We start from the raw sequence: 19,918 nt of genomic DNA on the forward strand, positions 1-19,918 counted from the left end.
CACTCTGAATATGCAATCCAGTTGGAGGAAACTCCACACAATGTGGATAGCACAACACCTTTTCTCTACTCAGATTGAGGGGACTCAATTACCGGTGTGGACAGACAAAATGGTGGGCAAGAGTGACATCACACTTGAGGGGAACAAGTCTGTACTGTCAGGCACTGTATTTGCTAGGGGTGGAGAATCTACAAACTGATGCTTGGAGTCGCCTGTTTCCACCCTCATAGGATCTTCTTTTCTTCCCGTGAACTTCCAGGTGATTGTTAATAACCTGGGTTTGTTTTGCCTCTTCCATCCCTGCACATTGCTCAGCTCCTGGCGTTCTGTACATGAGGTCAGGTACAGGGAGCTTGGACGATGGATTCACTGCCATTCCTTTCGCCTCAGGGTCTATATTTTGGGTTTGTTTTCCATTCTGCTACTCACACGGGTGATCCACTTAATCAGAAGTAGGAGTATGGCAGGAACAATGTTAGCAAGTTACTACTGGTTCCATAGCTTTGCCTGGGCTAGTGAACGGGTAGACCAAGCCCCTAAGGCCTTCTTACTTCCATAGGTCTCCGTTACATTCCCAACAACTGAAATGACATACGATGATGGCATGGAGACTGCATGAAGAAGGGTTATTACAACGGGGTGGCTCCATGGAAGTATTTAGAGCCTTGAAACATTCAGGCATATTCCAAGCCCTGGTGTTCCTTTGGCTCCTGTTGCTTCTTTTAGTCTTTTTCCCCACTATCATGGGATGGGTTGAGAACTGAGTTTCTGCGGGATGGATTTCATCTGGGGCTGCCTTGGTCATCAATATGGGCTCAATTGGTGGCCATTCAAATGCTGGTCGGGGTGGGGCTCTCACCTCTATTGTGTACTTTGCTTCTGGAATGCTCAGTCCCTGAGTTGGCTTGGCCCCCAGTACCTTCTCTTTGGTGTTCAGGGCAAAGAAAATGTAGGGATCCCATTCTCTTGGGTGGGTGGTAAGGGTGTCTCCATGGAGGGTGAGATGTAAGTGAGTCTGTGTGTCAGATTTGCATGGCTGCCATTGAGTCCACTGGAACACTTGTATTTCTCTGCCGGCTTGGAACCAGCATTTCGTAGTGTGCCCTCTCACTGTCCTACATCTTTCCTCACCAGTGGCCCTTCTATACTTTATTATTCATCCGGAAGTTTCTGTGTGGCGTTCTCCCATTAAACATTTACTCTAGTGTGCTGCAAGTTAGAGCTTGTTTACCTTCATTTCATCTCTTTCCATGGGCTCCCTGCATGCCCTTGCTTGAGGACGGTGAGGAGAAGGGATGCAGGGTCAATGCCTGGATTACTTTCTGGGGATTTCTATTACTCGGAGTAGTACTCTTCCTCATCATAGTCCTACGTCCTACCCACCCTTACTGGTTGACCGGATGCTTGTTGTTGCATTTGGGAGCTTGCTACTACAGGGCTCATCATCTTTAGGGACAGGAAAGGAATATTCAATGTTTTCAGCAAATTAGATCTCATACAGGCTGGCTCTAGAGGGAGTAGTGTCAAAATTAATATTGTTTTGAACTACTGTGTGACTGTTTTTCAGGGTGGAAATCCCTCTATTACAAGAGGTGTGACAAGAAAGAGTAGGACTCAGTGTAAACGAGATTACTTGGATGTAATCCAGGTTATTTTGCAATACTGGCCGTTCGGTACCCCGTTGGTGCCAGTGGGTGGTGACACCAATTGAATGTACTTTTCTAGACAGTAACACTTGCCGGCAGGGGTTTAGATTTCCGGGTCTTCGGCTGGTCATTTAAAATGGACATTGAAACAGGTCCCTTTCGAGTCCTGTATTCATTTCCTCAACTTTTCAAGTAAAAACACTGACCAATTTCTGAACAATGACTGTAAAAAAACGTTAGGGTAATCCATGTTGTTCCTGCTTATATTTCAAATTGTTTACTTAACCTTGCATTCCCTATGAGCGTTTTCTTTTTCCAGGATGTTGTTTTGCTTTATTTTCTGACAGCATATCACTCTTGTCTAGTGCATAATTGGATTTGAATCGCATCCAGGTGTTTATAAATGTCAACAATTGAGTTTTTGCCTGAAGGCAGTGCAGCTCCCCTCAGTGCCTGTCCCAGCCAAAAAGGTATTGTCTTTAGAATACATACTCATCCAATCCTTAGCCTCTCTCCAAAGCGCACAGCACAATGGTCAGGTATGCCAGTTGCGATTATATACAAATGTGTAGTTAGGGTTGCACCAGGTGCGAATTTTAGTGTATATGTTTAAGCCACGTCCTTAATTACAGAGGCTCTGCACATTTCACGGACATCCCAGTTTTTTCATCCCACTTAAAGCCCTGATTGTCGGTTTAATTAATAAAATGTATGTTGCACTGAGTCAGGTGCAAAAATAGGTGAGCAGTCAACAGTGCATCAGGTGAAGTGGTACTGGGGTTAGAGAGTCAGGGACCTACTAAACCTGAATCCTAGATATTTTTTACAAATAACCCAGAAGACGGGGGGGGGGCTTTTTCCTTGTTTGCATTTGGGTCTTATAGCAGTAGCACCCGTGCATCTATAGTTTGCAAGGTTTCCTTCGGCGAGAGGCGACTCACGCCCTCGTGCAGGGACAAACGCCCGGGCTCCGCCTCCCGCTCCTCAGCACGCGCTGAACACTTGCCAGCATTCATCATTGTTCGAGCACCCTGCATCAATGCCATCGCTTCGGATGCAGGAGGCGAGCCGTTTCCATAGCAAACTAGCTGTGTGAAGGACTCCTTCCCTGTGAACGGTGAGTGGTTTGACTGTGTCATTGTGCACAATTTTAGGCGAAGTTGTGTTTTAGCGACCGGTATTTCAAACATTGTGAAAATGAATGTGTCCTGACCCTGTGTAAGGTAACTGGTGCTCAAGTAAAGCGCTCCAATACCTTCGGGTCGAGTTCGCGCTATATAAATCTGCGAGAGAGAAAAACAAAACCCTGAGGGTAAAGCATGATGTAGCTCTGCGGTTTCTGCTTGCGAGAGACTTGGGCCCCTCCTGTGTGACAGAGCACTGTTGTGTCCGGTGCATCCATGCAGTCCTTTATTTAACGCGTACAGGGAGTAATTTCGGCCAAGGTATTGGGTGACCTACATTCGTGGTGTAATAAAGGTGCAGTTGGCCCTGAAAGATGCAATGACATTTGGTCCACATTCACTAGATTTACAGTACAAACAAAATACAGGCACTAATTGGGATGGAGTGATCTCCTCACAACACCCATGTGCCCTACCTAGTGTAACTGGGCCTTCTACGTTATTGATAACTCCCCATGGTCGCCTGTTGCTGCATTGCGAGATGGTGGTAATCCCCATCTATAATCACCGGCTTCCTATTTACTCACCATTCTAAACTAGAACTTCAGTACAATGTATTCTCTTGAAGCAAATAGACTTCAACTCCCATAATGCTTCTGTCAGTAGGTCACCAGCCAGGTTCTCCCTGTTTGTTTGCTTTTGTCTGCTTCTCACATAAAATAAACTCGACTACCAGGTTCCACATTATCACTACAATCACCATGACAGTTCTGCTATTCCATCAAAGAAGATTACCAATGAGACAGACATTCGGAAGGGAAGAAAGGAAAAAGCACTGAAAATGTCAAATTTGAATTTCTGTTCTTACTTTACTTTTTGCTGGATGATTGTACACTGTCCTCCGCATTTCTTTTGTATTGATTATGCATCCCCGACCAGTTCAAAAATAAAACTTCCACCAAGTAACAGCACAGATGTTTTTTTACGTAGGTACGCTTTGCAGTGATGGGGTACATTTATAAAATGCTTCACTGCGAACGGATATATTTGCACCCCTTTCGTGCATTGTAAATTACTTTAGCAATAAAACACTGCACATATTTTCTTTTCAGTGTAAATGCTAAATATCTGCTTAAAACCATATGCATTAATCATTATAATTGATCAAAGGTTAATTCCACTCATTTTGCCAAGGCATTCTGGAGAATATGCTGTAGCATTCCCTGAAGCTTCAGACAATAACTAGCATCCCTTATGCATCAGTCGTCTTATTTACATTTAGGGTCCGGGTGTGGTTAGTAAAATTGCTGTTATGTGCTGCCTGATTTTTGTTTGTTATGTGTGTTCTCCAAAGCGGTATACTAACAGCTAGATTTAACTTTTCATTGATATACACATTAACGCTTTGCTATTTTAAATTCACATCTTCAATTCTTAGGCCTCGCATACAAACAGCTTTAGCTGTGTGTTGTCAATGATCCATTGACTCCAAGACAAAATACACAGAGTAAGCCAAAACCTAGTGTATGATTGAATGGCTTTCTTCTCTGTCTCAGTTCCCTGCTCCTTCCTAATTGCTTTCTTCCACGTTCTTGATGTTGTCCCCCCACTGCAGCATAGCTTCTATAATAATTTTTAGGTTGATTTGTATCCTTTCACTGCTCTGAGGGGACTATTTTTTCACTCCCTTTCAGCACTCCATGGGAGCACATGATTTCCTTGCTGACTTCCCTTTCCCTGACTTAATTACTATTATTGTTCTTTTTTTGCGAGGACCCAGCGGAACACTGCTACTGGGCCACTCACTATGGAGACCCCAATTGGAAAACCAAAGAACCAAGGCACAAAAATATTATGCACCTTTTTGATTATGTTTTTAAATGCTTTTATGTGGCTGGTGTTACCCTTTCGCAATACATCAGTCTATATGCATGTTGATAAAGAGGATATGTTTGTATTTTCTCCTGTCTCAACAATGAACTGAGCTGGCCTGATTCATTGTGTTTTTCTGGGCTTCCCTGCGTTTCTTCTGTTGTGAACCCGAGTCCACAGAAGGTGCGGCACATTTTCTGTGCTGCTTGTCAGCAGGTCCAGGATCTGCTGACAAGTATTAACCGAAGTAAACCCCGAAAGGAAGTGAATGTCTCTACAGACTCGTGGGCTGGCCTGGAAACCAGAGTCAGACCTGCAAATGTTCCACCCAACCCTACAGTGCAGAATTTTATTTATTTATTTATTTTATGCATTTTTATATAGCGCAGACTTTACCTGAAGGTGTCAGAGCGCTTAGCAATAGGAACAGCAATGATACATGAGGAGAAAATTACAAGTGAACAAATTACAAAAGCAAACGTTAAGTTACATGAGGCAAAAGTGACAATTGTGAGCAAACAAAATAAGAGAGGTAGAAAAACGGTAAATTACAGGAGGAAAAAGTGATATGTGTACAATGCCCCAAAGTTAGCAAACACCATTGATGTTTGCTGACGATACCCTCCTCCTATCAAAGACACCAAGGTATAACAGAGGCTACTGGATAGCTTCGCCCAATTTTGTAGTAACCGGGCTTTGGCGATCAATATTGCTAAAACTAAATTTATGATCGTAAACCCCCCCAAGACAACTCGTTCCAACCCTCAACTGAATGGCATTTGTCTGGACAGGGTGTCTGTATTCGAATACCTCAGCGTTACCGTGTCAGAAGACATGCAGTGGGCACCACAAATAGCCAAAGCTAAACTTAAGCTTTCACAGATTGTGGGGAGTATAGCTAAATTAGGCAGGGAGTCACCCTTCAAACCCATTGGTCCAGCGCTTGAAATGTACAGGGCTCAAGCGCACGGTGCAACTTTGTATGGGGCGGAATTATGGGGGCACTGTTGAAATTTGAAGATTAAAAATAATTGATTTATTCTGGACTGAAAAAAAGCATCCTGAGATTTACTGTTTAGCTCGGTAGGTCGAGTGGTCACTAGTAGCCCCACAAAGAAGTAAGTGGCAATATTGGTGCTCGTTTTGGTTTTTCAGTTGTTAGTGAGGCTTGTCCTTATTGCCCGGGAGCCCAGACCCAGTTCTGGTTACGGTACTTTATCCTATCCAGGCTTGTTGAAAAGGGTCCCTTGGTTTGCCCATGTAAAGTATGAGTTTGAAAGGCTTGGTCAATCCTATATGTGGAGCACTCCGAGTGACACCTGCCCATTAGTCCCCCAACGCTTTAGTGCCCAAGACTTTTCGTACTTTAAAGTTTGAAGCCCTGCAAGCAACCCCTAAACTAGGTTCACTTACAATACAGCTCGTTGCAGTGAAGGATGATAATAAGTTAGAATTATTTATGGATGATATCCTCCCCCAGACTGCGAGAAAGCTGTATGTGCAGTTCCGACACAGTACTTTGCCAGTACGAGCGGTCACTAACAAATGGGCCGGACAGAAAGAGGAGGGTTGCCCTGTATGCATTACACAAGAAGAAACAGAAATGCATGTTTTATTTTTCTGCCCTGGCTAATAAAACGCAAGGCTTTATTGGCTAGTGCAGCTTTGTCTGAACTTGGGTTTTGAGCACTGTAGGGAGGCTTTTCGAGTTTTAAATATGACACATCTAAACCTATTAGGTTTGCTGTTTCAAGATATTTAAACACTATGTGGCGCAGGAGGTGGGCTTTTATTCAGAAGGTTAAAAATGTATAAAATGTGTACTAGCAGCATATTTTTTAACTGTGATCATTATCTGTATATTTTTTGTCAGATACTAATTTTAGTAATAGATTATCTTGTATATAGAATTGTAAATAGAATTAATTATCTTTGTCATTTTGAACTATTTATTTAAATATTGCTGCTATTTTCTTTACCCGTTGCCCGTCTGCACCACATTAATTGATGTAAACTCATTCCGTAGTGTCCTTTTAATGTTTCCCCTCTCCCTCCTATGGTTAATTGGTAACATCTATTGTATCTCTTTCTAAATTGGGATTTGCATTATAAATAGAGTGATCTTTTTTTAAAACTGATATATTGTACTTGTATTAATGTCTGTATTCTGTGTTTGTGCTTACTTTTTATGGTCCCGGTGACCGAAATAAAAGTTATTGAAACGAAACGATATGTGTGCAAAGTTACAAAAGCGTGCAAAGTACAAGTAGAGGTATAATACTGCAATAAATGGCAGACACTCAAACACAAGAACAAACGTTACGTAGGTAATTGTGGCACTTGTGCAAGTATCTAAAGCAAGCTCTAAAGCTCTGAAAATTCGGTATTTCGCTGATCTGAAGCTCTATCACAGAGCTGTCTGCAGAGCACGGGCCACATTTTATGCTCAGGAATTTGCAACCAGTTCCAATCCATCTAAACTGATCTTTAAGGTCCTGAAGGACCTTATGAAAAAAAGAGCCACCTCAGAGGTGATTTGCACAGACTCCCACTGTGAAAAGCTGGCCACTTTTTTCTTGGAGAAAGTGGAAAAAATTTACCAAGGATTTGATACATGCCGCCCGAATCCAGAGGTAACCGACTCTGATGCAGTGGGATATGAGACCCTGGCTACCCTTCCAGACCTGTCTATTGAGACCTTTGACAGGCTTAGCCTTAGGGTTAAGTCAGGTTCTCCTCTTGACCCGCTGAAGCCAGCCTTTATCAGCACACTTTCCCCGCTGTGTCGAGCTCCCATATTGAACCTTATCAATATGTCATTGTCCAACGGAACGGTACCCAATGCCTGGAAACAGGCAGTGGTCACTCCTATCTTAAAAAAGGCCAACTCTGACCCTCGGCTGCCAGAAAATTACCGACCTATCTCCCTATTGCCTTGGATAGCTAAAGTAACGGAAGCCCACGTCAACTCCGTTCTGTCTGAGCATCTGGCTCGTAACCAGATATTGGATCCCAGTCAGAATGGCTTCCGGCCAGGACACAGTACCGAGACGGCATTACTTTACATCACAGAACATCTTCGCCAGGTACTTGACTCTGGACGTACAGCAGCGCTTTTGTTATTAGACTTAAGCGCTGCTTTCGATACTGTGTCCCACCATATACTGATCCAACGCTTACAGGAGGCTGGAGTTACTGACTTCGCTCTCCAGTGGTTTCGATCTTTTCTATCGGATCGTACCTTTAAAGTGGCTATACCACCAGGCCAATCCGCCACCCATTCCTTGGAGCTGGGAGTCCCACAGGGCTCCTCGTTGAGCCCTACATTGTTCAACCTCTATGTGAAACCGCTGGCTGCAGTCGTCAAACAGTGGGGTTTGACGATGACCTCATATGCTGACGACACACAGCTAGCGGTGACACTTAGTGGAGACCCTGAGGTGGAGGCCCCCAGATTCCGAGCGGGTCTTGTGGCAGTAGCAAGCTGGCTTCGCACCAACTGCCTTCAGTTGAATGCCACCAAAACTGAGGTGTTGGTATTAGGGAAGCACGCTTAGCTATGGGGAAACCAGTGGTGGCCACCAGAGCTGGGCGTCACCCCGATTCCAGCCGCTGGAGTGTGAAATCTAGGTATTTGGCTGGACCCCGCGCTCACTTTTATCGACCATACCAAGAAGGTGGCTGCCATGTGTTATGGCATCCTGCGGGGTATCAGGCCGGTCTTAAAGTATTTTGATCCCCCTACCAGACAGCTTGTGGTCCAGGCTACAATTCTATCTCGACTGGACTATGGCAGCTCGCTGATGATAGGGATGAATCAAGCGGAGGCCTCTAGGCTCCAAAGGGTGCAAAATGCCGCGGCACGGGCCATTGTGGGCCTCCCCAGACATTGCTCGGTGTCTGGTACCATCGTGGCTCTACATTGGCTCCCGGTCAGACAGCGAATTAAGTTTAAAGCGCTGTGTCTGGCCTTTAAAATCTTGAAATCTTCTTCGCCGTCGGCACTTGCTAACTTACTCACTCCTTATATCCCTCTGAGATCTTTGAGATCTGAGGCGCTCCACCTGGCAGCTTGCCCCCGTTTCAAACTGAGCAGAATGGGTGGCCGTTCCTTTCGGGTGCTCGCGGCAGGGTTATGGAACTCGCTCCCGGTACGCATCCGAGCTCTTGATGACTTGCTCGCCTTTAGGCAGGCGATTAAAACCTTCTTGTTTCCCGTTTCTGAATAGTTGCCCCTTTCTTTTATTGTGTGTTATGTTATAGTGCCTGTCTAAGCGCCAGGACGCCCCTTTGCTGGGGCAGCTGCGCGCTATAAAAATATAAATAACATAACATAACATAACAAAATGTAAGAGGTAGCAAACAGTGTGTTACAAGAGAAAAGTGACGTGTGCATGTTACAAAAGAGTACCAAACACAGGTAGAAGGGTAATACTGCAATAAATGGCAGACACTCAAACCACAAGAACACACTGGGAAGGAACTTCCATAGTCATGGAGGGTAGAGTTTTCTATAATGGAAGGTCTTCCTTCAGATAATAGAGAAGGCGTGAATTAAATTTGGAAGTGTCTTTGAAGGAGGAGAACTTTGAGGTCAGTTTTGAAGGCCTGGGGGGAGGTGGTGGTCCGGAGCTGAGGCGGAAGTGAGTTCCAGATTCTCACCTCGTTGTCTGAAAAGTATTGGGCCATCGATCTTTCTTTCTTGAAAGTGGGAGGTTCAAGCAGTAAATTTTCCGCATTACGTGATGGCCTAGAGCCTCCAGAGAGTTTCAGTTTATTCGCCAGGTACCGAGGAGAGGAGGCTTGCAAGGCTTTGTGGGTGATACAGGCAGTCAAGGCTACAACTGGAATCAATCCTGGATGTTGACAGCCCAACCTGCTCTGAAACCAGCCCCTGAGAAGAAAACAGCAGAATGATCACTAGCCCTGACAGCGCGCTCCACTCAGGTGAAAGTAGTGAACATTTTGACAGCTTGTGTCCGAACTGAGGTGGTGAAGTGAGCTAAAGAACGATGATGGATTCAACCAGGGCCGGACTGGGAACCACAACCGGCCCTGGCAAAGTGCTCAACCCCCCCACCCCCCCCCCCCACCCCCTCGCCACTCGGGGGGGGGGAGGGAGGGGAGGTGCCGCTGAGCTCTTTGCCAGGCCGTTTTTCGGCCGATTTTGCAGCAAACGGCTCCCAGGGGCCCAAAACCGGCCCCACCCGTGCGGCGCACCGAGAGATTGCCCGGTGCCTGCTATGGTCAGTCCGGCCCTGGATTCAACCCAGATCTGCACTGGGGGTGAGTGTCTAAAAAGTTTCAGTGCTCCGCCGACATCTCTTTGTGTTTGCTTTTTTCGCCTTAAGCATGTGCATGACAGCACTTTATGCTGATTCTCTCGCAGTCTATGCCCCTCTGCTTGTATGCTTAGATCCTTCCTGTCAGAAACTAGTCATCTCTTTTTTATATTTCATTTTTTTGGGTTGCTTATCTAAACAACTATAAATAGTATAACAATTATTTTTTCAATGTTATTGGAATAAAATATACTGAGCACAAGCAGTCTGGACTTGTATAGAAAAAACAAAACTGTGAGTCACCATCATCGGCTATGTATTTACCGTCACTTTGTTTACAGTAGGTTTCCCACACTACCATGAATCCCAGACCGCCCCCTCTGTTTGTGTTGCTGCCTGTTTATTGACAATGACAGTCTTCAGTTAGGCTCTGTCTGGGGAGATTCCATGTTGACAAATTGACCAATGCAAACTTATCAGACGATAAACTCCTTAAAACCAGACTTCAAAAAAGACGAACGGAGACCGAAACTTTTTTCCTATTGGGAAAAAAACTTTAATTTTGAAAAAGGCAACAACTTGGTTCATGCATGCAGCATTCCGGTACCTCCAAAGCATCATATATACAGGCCACAGAACCTTGTACAAACTCTGGACATTGACCAGGCTCTTGACTTCAGCTTTGGGCAAGTGCTCTGCCAGGAGCCGAACCTTTTTAAATGGTTAGTCTGACCAGGGTTGGCACAAGCATGGACTCATGACACACCTTGCTGCTGTGACTTGTGGTAGATGCAGAGCGGTATTTCTGTGTGGGGAGAGTAGCTGCCCCAACACTGGAACACCTACAGAAGGCCCAGCTGCTGCAAGTTCCGCATGGAGAATGACTCAAAGAACCAAGACTGCCCAAGAGCTCTCCAGCCAACCTGCCCTGGAAGTAAGACAAAGACCACAGACAAATACTGTCTGATTGTGGAGCTATACAGACGCCTGGGGCATTGTGCACTAATGGAATTTGTGGCTGCAAAGCTTGCAATTCGACCATCAAATGCTATGTGACCAAAGCCCCAATGTATCAAAGGCAAATTGTGATTTGCAAATGCTTTAGTGTTTTGAAGTGTCACTTTGTGACCCTATATCAATCATTAGGAAAAAGAAGCATGAAATGGGCGTTCGTTTTCCTAATGAATTGCAAGAGATTGTAATAATGGTTTGTGCCTGAAACAACTGAGGTTGCAACCACTGATCACATACTGGCACCCGAAAGGAGGTGGCATCAGTTCACAAATTATTTGTTTTACCCAATGTCCCTTACAGTATTCCATATTTTAGGTCGAGCTTTCAACCTCTTGTATATACTTTAATATATACACTTCTGTGTAGGCTTAAACTCTGCCAACTGCTTTTCATTTGTTTGTTGCAGTATCCTTTAAAAATCCGTATTCCATATTTTAGGTCGAGCTTTCAACCTCTTGTATATACTTTAATATATACACTTCTGTGTAGGCTTAAACTCTGCCAACTGCTTTTCATTTGTTTGTTGCAGTATCCTTTAAAAATCCTTGCTTGCTAGTGGTCGGTCCTGCCACTCCCCCTCCTTTTTTCTTCGATTCCTCCCATGGAGCAGGGACTAAGTACTGTATCGTTACACTATGGTTGTTTAACTGTTCTTTGGGGGACTATTTATTTCTTGGTTTCCTGCTCTGTTACTGTTTGCCTGTGTCCAGCTTTAGCAATATAGTAGCTTTCATTTTAATACAGTATTCCTTCCTCCACCTCCTCTTAATGTCACGGTTGTGCTAGTGCTGGCTATGCTGTGCTTTCTCAGCCCACTTGAGCATGGGGGTCGAAGCTTTGGCAGGCTCATTTGGCTCCTGTTTGCTCACCACATGGGCCTCATGTCACCGCACCTTCCCCCTATTAAATGCAAGCACAGTCTGCTTTCCCCATCACGGAAGAGAGAATCACACAACTTTGCATCTATCTCTGTACATCAGCAAGGCTTCTGCCAGACGTAGGCCATTTTAACATCCGGCAAACGTCACGCTATTCAGGCTCTTCCTGGGTCCTCTTTCTTCCAATCTCTGTTCATTGTTCACCTGCATTTCCAGATAGGCACTAAGTTGCTTTGGTATGTTGGCATCCTCCTCTGTTCTGTGCTCTGCTGTTTCTGCCTGTTCTCGCTGACTCAGGACAGGGTCATTATTGCATACCCATATCAAAGCTGTGAAGACCACTTGCGCACAAATACACGCTCCATGAAAGTGCTATGGTTGGAAGTGTGCGTATTTGTCGTGTGCACAAAAAGAGATGGTAAACAGACATATACTATTACTTTGCGAGTAGTTTGCAGCCATGTGCGATGTTCCAGGGTATTGTGCACTTTTGTACAGATGTTTGACGAGTCTGGCAGCCAAGGGCTCAAGTGTGCAAGCTGAGCACAGCGGGCTCTGAGTGCAGCTGAAGCCCATGCGCACATGGTGCAACTAAACCTAAACCTGTTATAGTCGCAAACTCGGATGTTCCACCTAGCTGGATATACTGTGTGTATATGCACTTGTGCAGCGATTGCCACAGAATCAGGTGTGCAGCAAATGCCCTTTCCCACCTCATATACCCTAAACCAGGGGTTTAAGTCAGCCGTCTAGCGGCCTGTACCACATGCAGCCCTGCTATGGCCACAGGGTCAGGTTTTCATGCTAATGCCCACACGTACGTTCTAAACCTTAAATCTGTGGCTTAGGTGTGCACCCTAATGGCATGTACAATGTATAGATGCATGCACCCATGCAACACTGGTCATGGCCGCTGATTTAGATGTGCAGATAATGTCCCTGCACATCTCGTATACCTATATATATATATATATATATATATATATATATATATATATATATATATATATATATATATATATATTACCTACTGGCGATAGCCAGTAGGTATATATAGTTAGGATTTTTTTCCTATGGGATTTCTGAAAATTCTATGTCGAATAACTTTGGCGTTTGTGGACGGAATTGGCTGAAATTTTCAGGAAAATGGCACATTTTGTTTCTGAGCAGCCCCTGAAAATTTGGGGGGGTTTCGTCAAGGGGGGCCGAGAAAAAAGGGGGGTCCCAAAACGCGTTTTTCCCATTCATTTTTCCATAGGGCGGTTGGACTCACTTTTAGCTCGAACGGCTGAATGGATTTACACGAAACTTGGCAAAATTGTAGATATGGTTTGCCCGACGTGCCTTTGCTATGTCTCAATATATGTGCTCCAGTGGATTTTGAGAAATTAACGTTTTAAAAAATATATATATCTGTGGCAGCGCTCCGGTTAGCGCTGCCATGTCATGAATGATGTAATATGTGACATCATCAGCATTGGATTGCGGATGCGCGAAATATATAGTTAGTGCAACTAACTATATATGGAATTTCATTGGTTTTATATCAATAAAATGTCCAGCTAACTATATATGGTCTCTAACCTATGGTTTTTTCAGTGAATATATATATATATATATACCTGCCACTCGACCAACATATATTAAGCAATGGCTATATAAAGCTCTAACGGGCTGTCATTTTGCTATGGAAATCAGTTGGTACAACTGAGATGCATTAATTCATATCTTTATTTGTCGTCCACCTTCATAAGTATATTGCAAAATTAGTAGGCCATATTTTTTAATTTTTGGTTTTTAGGTAAAACCATAATTTTGTGTTTATATGTACAGTGCAGATCATAAATATTTCAACATTTATTCAATTTTCGTAAATGTGCAAATAAAGCATATTTATGCAGTTTTTACAAGCAAATTAACATGTTTGAGCATATCCCCTTACCATTATCACATCTGAAACTAACCTCTCATACAGTCATTACATACCAGACATACACATACACACAACACATTCATTATTTTCCAGTTTAAATATGGCTTGCAACAAAAAACTCATGGAGAAAAAATCCTTCATTATTATCCATGGTTATGCCACCAGCTCGAAAGTAGTCAGGCCGACGCAAGTTTCAGTGGATAAATATACTTCAATCCACCTTCCTTAGGACCACCCAGATTGACAGGTCGGTTTATGGGTGGGAGGTGTGTGACTCTGTGCATAGATGTGTGAGTGGTTGATTCACTGAGTGTATGGGTTCAAAAGTACATGTGGAAACAGCTGTATGGGTGGGTGAGTGTGTGCATGTGTGTGTTGTTGAATGAATGGATGTCTCAGTGGTACATGTGTGAGTAACTACATATGTAAAAGGCAGTATATGTGAGTGATGGTGTATATAAATAACTAAATGTAGGAGTGAGTGATTGCGAGAGTGGCTGCATGGATGAGTGTGTACTTGTATCAGTGATTATATAAGAGAATAAGTATGCATTAGTATCTGTATGAATAAGTGAGGTGGTGTGTGTATAACTATATAGGTGAGTAAATGGAACTGTGATTGAATCTTTGAATGACTGACTAGGTGTGTGTGTAACTCTGGATGAGTTGCGGTTTGTGAGTGTCTGTATAGGTGTATGAGTACATATGATAGTGTTGTAATGAAGAGTGACTGCATGTATGAGTGACTGTATGGGTGAATGGATGTGTGTGTAGACCTAGGAATCAGAGAGTGCGTATGCAGTAATTGGTATTTGTGTGTCGATGGTTTCGAAAATGGTAGTCTGTATTTTAGAGTGGGTTTATGAAAGGTTATATTAGGGTATGAGAAGGTGCATCAGATTATCATGTGGATGATGTCATCAGTGATGTCATTTGAGATGTCATCAGTGATGTCATCAGTGATGTCACTGATTATGTCATGAATGATGTAATATGCGACGTCATCAGCAGTGCATTGCACAGGCGCAAGTAATAGTTAGCTGAACTAACTATAACGGTGGAATTTCTATGGTTATGTACGAGTGAAATGTCCAACAAGTATAACGTCCCTGAAACCTATGTTTTTTTCAGTGAATTTCAATGGTTTTTTAAATGCTAATTTCTAACTATGACATCTCAATTAAGTCCCCTTGAATCCTGAAGGTCCCTGGTGGCCAAGTCGCCCACCAGATACATTCAGTAAGCACCACAGACCTGCATTTCAGAGAGGTATTCTGAAGTCACGCCCTTTTTTACACCACGCTGCAAAAGCTGCTTCTGGCACACAGCTACTCAGAGGATGAAGTCCACTTGTGTCTTGAGGTCCTCGGGATACAAGAGGACCTCATCGCACCACCAGCAGCACACCAGAAGCTGCGTTTGCAGAGTGGTGTAAAAAGGGGCGTGGCCTCAGAGCACCTCTCTGAAGCGCTCTGTTTGCACTATGGTGCTGGGAGGGGGCAGAGCCTAGTGTGACAAGTGTGCAAACGTGCCCTGTGGTGCGTTTTTATTTGGGGTGATTAAGTCTCCTTGAATCCTGAGGGTCATTGGGGGCCAACTAGCCCACCAGCTGCCCCCAGTAAGCGCCACAGAGCTGCGTTGCAGAGTGGTGTAAAAAGGGGCATGTCCACATTTATTTATTTTTAGGTCTCGCCTGAGACAGTGCATACTGTGTCTTCGAGAAATTTAGTAAGTGACTTTTAAAAGCGCCACCAGAGGCTTTTGCTGGCCTACAGCTTGCGTTCACGACTGCACAGCTGTCATCTGTGTTTTTATGGCTATAGACAGGCCCCTCTGCTTGCACCACCCCCTCCCTTTTCCTCCTCCCTCCTGCTCAGCTTCATTTGTGTCACCAGGCACACACACCACCAGCCGTCAGTGCACGCTTCCACCAGGCACACACACCAAAAGCCTTCAGTGCACGCTTCCACCAGGCACACACGCCAACAGCCGTCAGTGCATGCTTCCACCAGGCACACACGCCACCAGCCATCAGTGCACGCTTCCACCAAGCACACACCGCCAGCCATCAGTGCACGCTTCCATCAGGCACACACACCACCAGCCGTCAGTGCACGATTCCACCAGGCACACATCACCAGCCGCCAGTGCATGCTTCCACCAGGCACACACATCACCAGACATCGGTGCACGCTTCCACCAGGCACACACACCACCAGACGTCGGTGCACGCTTCCACCAGGCACACACTGTACCAGCCGTCGGTGCACGCATCCACCAGGCACACACTACCAGCCGTCAGTGCACGCTTTCACCAGGCACACACACACCACCAGCCATCGGTACACGCTTTCACTGGGCACACACACCACCAGCCGTCAGTGTACGCTTTCACCGGGCACACACACACCATCAGCCGTCAGTGCACGCTTTCACCAGGCACACACACCACCAGCCGTCAGTGCACGCTTCCACCAGGCACACACACCACCAGACGTCAGTGCCCGCTTTCACCGGGCATACACACCACCAGCCACGAGTGCACCCTCCACCAGGCACACACACCACCAGCCGTCAGTGCACACTTCCACCAGGCACACACACCACCAGCTTTTGGTGCACACTTTCACCATGCACACACATTACCAGCCGTCACACACTACCAGCCGTTGGTGCATGCTTTCACCGGGCACACATACCACCAGCCGTCAGTGCATGCTTTCATAGGGCACACACACCACCAGCAATCAATGCACGCTTCCACCAGGCACACACACCACCAGCCGTCAGTGCACGCTTCTACCAGACACACACACCACCAGCCATCAATGCACACTTCCACCGGGCACACACACCACCAGCCGTCAGTGCACATGTTATAGCACCACAGTTCGGACAGTGGACCACTCCAGCAAAAAACAAAGCACCAATCCAAATATCACCAAAACATTCAGTTTTCAATAAGCCAGCGTGCATTTTCCAAATGCTCCCTGTCCCAAGAGCATTACCCAAAACCTGGGTAAAAAGTCTGTATTTGTCCTGAATGAAAAAGCACCGCTAAGAGAGTTGGTCTCCTCCAATTATAAGAGACTATTCAATCTTTCAATTATCCTCTTATATAGATGCTGAGTCGTGATGTACAAATTTCAATGTTCTTTTAATGATCCACTTATAGACAAGACACCAGCAAACGCGTTTCGTTCTGTGACTAGAACTTCTTCAGGGCTTGGGCAAGTGAAGTTCGTTCTACACAGTCAGTATATTCCACCTTCTATTCGTTTGGAAAAACCATGCACGTATCTCCTTTCGGCAGTTGCCTGTAGTGTTGATCCGGATGTGTCAACCTCGGCGTCCCGGTATTCTAGCGCACCGTCGTCTCCATTGCTCGGGCTCAGCGTCTATATAAGAGGATAATTGAAAGATTGAATAGTCTCTTATAATTGGAGGAGACCAACTCTCTTAGCGGTGCTTTTTCATTCAGGACAAATACAGCTGTCAGTGCACACTTTCACCAGGCACACACACCACCAGTCATCAGTGCAGCAGGCAGGCTCTTCTCAGAGTTTCTTGCTAAATATGTGTTCGATGCCTGGGAGGGAGTGGGTCGAGTTTCCTTATGCCATGCTGAGTATGCAGGTGCAGTGCATGAACTCCTGTGTGAGTGAGTCATGTTGCCTGGGGCTCACTCACTACACACTTGTAAATTGCGCCTGCACCAGGCTTTTTCTCATTTGCAAAGTTTGGCGCATGCGCACAGCTAGGCAGCCCACACACCCCCGGAATGACTGCTTCCTACAACAAGAATGGAAACAACATTCAGAGCAATGAAGACAAGTTCATTTGATGCAAAGAACTGTTAACAAAAACCATGTCCAGCTATTGTAGATCTGGCAACTTAAACAAAACAGCAACAAAAAACAAACAAGCATTGGCATAGCCAATAGGTCTCGCTTTTTGGACCCTATAAGTATTTAGTTATGCAGCAGAATATGCTTGTTTTATGAAGGGGGCTGCATGGCCCCCCTCCTGAGGCCTCTATTGCCCCAAGGCCCCCATCCCCTGGGGCCGGCCCTATCTGTTATGGACCGTGGGGGACCCCAATTCCTCCACGGTCCCGCCAGTTCCCCACCTCCTGCGGGAGCCGGCATTGTATTTCCACAAGGGGAGCTGCTAAAATGTAGCTCCCCTTGTGGAAAAGCAATCTGGTTTGGATTTTGTAAGCGAGAGCAGCAAACCTACTCTCGCTTACAAAATCCAAACCAGTGTTTGCTATGACAGGGCGGGAGCCTCACGGCTCCCACCCTGCCATAGCAAATAGCAGAGTCCCGGGGGTGGGCACCCCGGGACACTGCAGGAGACGGCCCTGTGGAGTGGCGGTCCCCAGGCCATGTAGGGCTCCAGGAGGGGGGCCCTGCAGTGCGGCCCCCTCCCACCTAGTGCACAACCCCAGGGAGTTGGTGATCCCCAGGGTTCAGGGGTCCATAACGGACCCTTGCATTTGCATACTAGTGCCCCAGGTAGGTGGAGGTCCCCGGGGCAAGCGGGGGGGCTGTGTGCCCCCGCAAATAATTACTAAGAGCCCCGGGGGTGGCGGTCCCCGTGGCTTGGGGGGCCTTGGAAGCCCCCCACACATTAAAAAGGAAGCCCTGGGGGGTGGCGGTCCCTGGGGCTGGGGGAGGGCTGAGTGCCCTCCAGCACATAATATTAAGCAAGCCCCTGGGTGTGGCGGTACCTGGGTCTGCGGGGGCCTCCGCAGGCCCCCAAATATATTTGTTAGTAATACGCCTGAGGCTTGGCCCACCGGGGGGCTTCAATTAAATGAAGTGCTGGAGCCTGCGCTTCATTTTTTAAAAACATTTCGGCGGGATTCGCGACTCCAGCGCGAATTTTGCCGATTTTAAAAAAAAATATGAGCAGGCCCAGGGAGTCAGGGTGTTTCTACTCTGTCCCCTTTCCTTTTTTTCACCTTTGCTTTTCTGTTTTCTTGTGACTCGGTTCTACCGAGTCACAAGATGGCTGCCAACACTTCCTGGTTTGGAGTTTTGGCAGCCAATTAGAATGAAGGGCGTGGTTGGGAGGGGTCGTGAACCCACCGCGGCCATAGATATCGATATTTTTATTATTTTATTTTCACAGCAACTACTTAACGGATTTGCACCATTTAACAAAAAGTCGCTTTCTGAACCAAGAACTACCTCTTTTGCCAAATTTGGGGTAATTCCGTTCAGTAGTTTCGGCTTTAGCCTTGCCCAAAATTTCCTATGGGAATTTGATTTTTGGAATTTCTCATCAACTGCTGAATGGCTTTACACCATTGAAAAAAAAACGGTCGCTTTCTGAACCAAGCTCTACCTTCTTTTGCTAAATTTGGGGTAATTCCGTTCAGCAGTTCGGGCTGTAGCCTTGGCTAAAGTTTCCTATGGAAATTAACAAAAAAAAAAAAGTTATGTTGATGTGGGCATGCTTCGGGGAAAGGGGTCCCAGAGGCGAATGTAAATTAATACAAGTTTTTTTTCTATCCCAAAAAGTTTGGAGTTGCAACCCTAGAGCGGTTTTCAGCGTGGCCCCTAGTGTGAACACGAAGGGTGCGCGGCTCTTAGCGCGACCCCCTAGTGTGAATACGAAGGGTGCACGTCTCTCAGCGCAGCCCCCTAATGGGAACGCGCTGAGTCCGCGGCTCTCAGCGTGGCACTCGAGTACTTCTTAGGTCTTTAAAACACTGAGGGGCATTTTCTCAAGGACACATCGCCGAGTAAACAGGACTTTATCGCAGCCATAATGGTGATAAACTTAACGCACCATTCACAAGCTGTTGGTAACAGACCATATCACCAGTTTACGAGCGATAGCAGCCTCAAAAAACATCATCACGGATGACCCCGGCAAATATCGGTAATGAGATGCAGAGTAGGCGTTGCCGTGCATAAAGCAGCAAACACACCACTTTGCAACATTCTCAACTACCAGCAAGATCGGCGAAGAGAACACAAAACAGGCAATAAGGTGCGTTAGCACCAGGAAGTGTACACCTGCTCTGACCTGGTGTAAAGTCAGACTACAACCTGCAACATGAAAGAGAGCCCAGCCCACAGCCACACCTGAATGGCAAGGAGCCAACGATCATGCAGCTCGGACACCCAAAAGTACCCCTGATCCCCCCCAACAAACA

General features: G+C 45.8%; 1 protein-coding gene across 1 annotated transcript in view; it reads left to right on the forward strand.

The window, feature by feature from the left end:
* Positions 1-2,683: 2,683 nt before the first annotated feature.
* SPDL1 (spindle apparatus coiled-coil protein 1) overlaps positions 2,684-19,918 on the forward strand; it is a 387,177-nt gene continuing 369,942 nt past the window's right edge. The window contains exon 1 of the mRNA XM_086931423.1: positions 2,684-2,763. The gene's annotated coding sequence lies outside the window, so the exon portion shown is untranslated. The remainder of the gene's footprint in view (positions 2,764-19,918) is intronic.

Source organism: Lissotriton vulgaris, chromosome 7 (genome assembly GCF_964263255.1).
Source record: "Lissotriton vulgaris chromosome 7, aLisVul1.2, whole genome shotgun sequence".
Taxonomy (NCBI): domain Eukaryota; kingdom Metazoa; phylum Chordata; class Amphibia; order Caudata; family Salamandridae; genus Lissotriton; species Lissotriton vulgaris.